We start from the raw sequence: 5,000 nt of genomic DNA on the forward strand, positions 1-5,000 counted from the left end.
ACAATCTACAACAAAAGTGGAGGAAAATGCTGTTAAAAATTTTCGATTTATGGCTCATTATTGATATTTGATTTTCGCCTTCATTTTTATCGCGTTACCCCAGTCCCCATTTCCATTTCATTACCTATAAATTCAGAATAAGTGGCGACATAACTTGCCCATAGTCTAGATCGTCATTTAAGGGTGTAAATTACGCCCTAAAAACAATATCTTTTAATTGAATTTTTAATTTATCACCGATTAACAAGAGATGATATCGGTTGCACAACAGATTTTTTTTTTTTTTCTTTTTTTTTTTTTTCAAACACCTACCCCCTCCGTATTTGGGAAATATATCCTGCTCTCTTAATACACTTTCGATTAAAGATAATGAAGAGGGATGTACGGGAGTCGTGACGTAAATGGCAAGTGTAAAATAGCAAAGGACTCTTTAGCTCACTGATTTCAGATAAGCCACCTGTTGTCACGATAGACCCAGTATAGTAAAGTTGCATGTGTGTTGACGTTTTGCTGGTTATCTCTGCTGTTTGTTTGCCTGTCTCTGTTTGTCTGTCTCTGTCTCTGTTAAGTATCTGTTTCCTCTTCCACTTTGTCTCTGTTTGTGTATCTGTTTCTCCTTCCACTTTGTTTTCTTTCTCTTTCTCTATCCCTGGTGTTTTCTTCCTCTCTCTCTCTCTCTCTCTCTCTCTCTTTCTCTCTCTCTCTCTCTCTCTCTCTCTCTCTCTCTCTCTCTCTCTCTCTCTCTCTCTCTCTCTCTCTCTCTCTCTCTCTCTCTCTCTCTCTCTCTCTCTCTCTCTCTCTGATGTTCTTGCTCTTATTTACTGAGATGAACACCACGAAACTTTTATATGTACACACACACACACACTAGTAGCTGTTGTCTGTCTGTCTGTCTGTCTGTCTGTTTGTATCTCTCTCTCTCTCTCTCTCTCTCTCTCTCTTTCTCTCTCTCTCTCTCTCTCTCTCTCTCTCTCTCTCTCTCTCTCTCTCTCTCTCTCTCTCTCTCTCTCTCTCTCTCTCTCTCTCTCTCTCTTCTCTTTTTTCTTTCTCACGAAGAACCGCGTCTGCTTAACACTGCACTGCTAATAGTTCAATAAAAAAAAAAAAGTTTTTCCCTTTGATAAACAGCGAAGCTCTTGTTCAGTTTTGGATTAAACGCACAAATAAAATGACAAAGATATTGGCAATAATCCTTAGCATCACTTCAGGTAAAGTTGTTGCAATTGCTGCAGAGGATATTCAGTATTAGTTACATAACATTAATGGTAACTGAAATCTTATAACCTCTTCCTGCACTTATGTATTTCGTGTAATAAAGAAATTGAATTTTATATTATAGCTTATTTGTTATTATACATACTGATTACGACTATGAAATTCATTTTTTTAATTATTTCTTTCTTTCTTTAATTCTCTCATTCTCATGCAGTTTTTGGTGCATTTGTTTGTTTATTTTAGAACAATAAAAAAAGAAAAAGAAAAAAAAATTGCTTTGGTTCTGTCTCTGTGCATCTCTGTGTAAGAGATGCAATTACGAATATTATTTGATTTGTTATTGTTAATATTATTAGTAAGGAAGTTATTATTACTATACTTTTTTTTTTTTTTTTTTTTTTTTTTTGGGGGGGGGGCGGGTATTTCATATTAGAGCATTTATTCTAGCAATTCTTAATTCCTTGTGGTGTTTTCCGTGTCATTAGTTCAAGATAATAATCGGTGCCAGAATCACTCCTTGGGTCTGTCTCTTAGATCGATCGTTTTTAGATACTGAAGGAATTTTCACTGTTGGTGTGTTTTATATAATCTCTTATATCTATAACTGTGCACACGCACACACACACACACATGCACACGCACACACATGCACAAGCACGCACACGCAAACGCACACTCATAAGCACACACACACACACACACACACACTCACACACACACACACACACACACACTCACACACACACACACACACACACACACACACACACACACACACACACACCGCACACACACGCACTATGTGCACTGAAATCCACATAGCGCCCATTCCGGTTAATGACTGGTTAAATACTGCAAATTTGTGGAATAAGAAAACAAAAAAATAAAAATATAGGTCCCGTATGGATGGAAATATGATAAGCATTTATGTAGTATGCAATCACTTTCGAATTCTATTTTCTCCTATCTCTCCCCATAGCTTATTACCCTAGACTTCCCCTTCCTTTCTCCTCTCTTCCATCCCCACTTCCCCGTTCCTCCTCCTCCTCTCCTACCCTTCCCCTTCCCCCTCTCCCTCTAACTCCTCCTCCCCACCCTTCCTCTCCCCCCCTTCCCCTCCTTTCTTCCTCCTCCTTCCTTTCTTCCTCCTCCTCCTCCATTTCTCCTCCTCTTCCTCTCTTCCTCCTCCTCTTCCTCCACCTCCATTTCTCCCCCCCCTCCCCCTTTCTTTCCTCCACCTCCTTTTCTCCCCCCTCCTCCTCCTTCTCTTCTTCCTCCACCTCCCTTTCTCCCCCTCCTCCTCCCTCTCTTCTTCCTCCACCTCCCCACATCCAAAAAATAATAATGTCTTCACTTCCTGCAGACCGTCTCAGAAGATTTAAAACACGGCCAATTCTCATCCCCCCCCCCTCTCTACACGGGCTATATACCACCTCCAGTTCCTCATTAGTAACACGGTTTCCCCTCGAATACATATCGTACTGGAGGGGAAAAGTGAGGGGAGCGAGTTTATGGGGGCGATGGCAGCAAATTCGTATTCTTGCAATAGAATCAAAATTCTTTTAAAAGAATTGAAAATCTGATTTTGAGAAAAGTGGTATTTAAAGCTTAGGAACGTCTTGTATGTTTTTTTTTTTTTTTGGGGGGGGAAGATTTTCCATTCAGAAAATGCTTAAAGTTTTCCCCATAGTTTGTATGATAGCATTATCGATATCACACACACACACACACACACACACAACACACACACACACACACACACACACACACACACACACACACACACACACACACACACACACACACACACACACACACCATGAGGGACCCTCGTAGGAGGAAGCGAAGGATGGATGCGCCCCCGCCGATGATGATAATGATAATGATTATATATATAATATATAATATATATATAATATATATATATATATATATATATATATATATAATGAATGCAAATTCGCCAACATACAATTCTACCAGAAAGTCTATCACTGGTTGTTGGCGAAACTAAACCACCTTTTTAATTTACTATTATTTCAGAACTGACACTACCCTGGTGATATTTTCACGAAATAAACGTTAAACATTTACTGACCAATTTTTTTCCTAGGAAATTTACGCTTCATTTCATGTACAGAATAAAAGCTGAACTCATTATTATCATTATTTTCTAAATAATCTATAGTTTCAGCTATTACAATTCTTCGGGTAAATGCCACATTATTTAAGCCTATTTGAATTTTGAACTGAAACGTGGGGTGTAGTTCACATACGAAAAATAAAATTTCTGTATCAACTAGTAATGTATAATTAAATTAAATTGATATATAGATGAATAAAGTATCGTAAGTGAAATAAGACATCCTTTAGGGTAGAAGAGAGTTTGATTTGTATTGAACTTACTTAGCTAATCATTGCGTAATAACCCTGTCTGCCAACCTGATCATTGTTGGGAGAGCAAACTGGATATATTTAGACGTTAAGAGATATCAGACTACTTATTAGAATATATTTTTTGAATAGCGACTGAAATGAAATGGTTAAACGCAATTCCGCGAATAGAAAAAAGTAAAAAAAGAAAAAAAACGTTTCTCCTTTAACTGTGTCGACTCATACAGTGAGAAATATATTTTCAGAAGAGAAATAAAATAAGTTAAGAAATTGGTAATATATAAGAAAATAGGAGATAAGGAGGAAGAGAAGAGACAATACAGGTCGATAAAAAAAAAAAAAAATTATAGGCGTCTGACCCCCCTCCCCTCTCACAAACCCCCACCCTCCTTATCCCCTCCCCCCCAAAAAAAAAAAAAAATAAAGGAAACAAAACTTTTTAATTTTATTAAATGGAGTCGAATCCGGTGACATGATGCTGTCAATAAAGGCACTAAATTACGTAAGTAACAGACACCTTTTTTTTTTTTTTTTTTTTTTTTTTTTTTGCGAGGAGGGTGGCGTTTTGGATATTTTTTTTTATTCTGGTGTCTCTGGTAATCATATTAATTTTCTTTTGCTGAGCGGGATATTTTGAGAAAAAAAAAATCTAATCATTCTGCCTATCTTTGAAATAGGAAATATATATATATATATATATATATATATATATATATATATATATATATATATATATATATATATATATATATATTGCAGACATTTCAGTTCAATCTTCATGTTTTCTCTTTGTCTTACGAATCTAGAAATCGTTAGTCGATCACTACATGAAAAAAAAATATAATATATAATACAACAATGTGTATTGACAGCGTAGACTTTTTTTTTTTTTTTTTTTGACAGATAGGTGTTGTTTTTCCTGTCTGGATATTGTAAACAATAGAAGTTTTATATCAAATAAAATTCATATCAAACTAAGGTTTGGGAATCATTTGTTTTCCCCTGAAATAAATGTGAATCAGAATTTGTTTTAATAAGCCTGCCCCCCACCCCCCTTACTCCTCCCCCTCTCCCTCCCCTCCCCCTCCCCCACCCACAAGAAATTAAGAAAAAAAAACGGAAAAAGCGATATTCCACTGGAAGATCCAAGAATAAATTTTGGACAAAAGGTCTAAGCTTCTGACTAAAGGTGTAGTCATATCTTGTTGAGCAACATGTAGCATGCTGCAAATTTATAAAACGTTACACAAGATAGGAATTTTTCAGCTACATGAACAGAAGGCAGCAACGAGCATAAGTATAAATATCGAGAAAAAATTACATAAAGAACACTTGGTAGCAATCATATACAATAGTGTAAACATCATGAGAAAATTTTACATGAAGAACGC

The sequence above is a fragment of the Penaeus monodon genome, chromosome 9 (assembly GCF_015228065.2).
Source record: "Penaeus monodon isolate SGIC_2016 chromosome 9, NSTDA_Pmon_1, whole genome shotgun sequence".
Taxonomy (NCBI): domain Eukaryota; kingdom Metazoa; phylum Arthropoda; class Malacostraca; order Decapoda; family Penaeidae; genus Penaeus; species Penaeus monodon.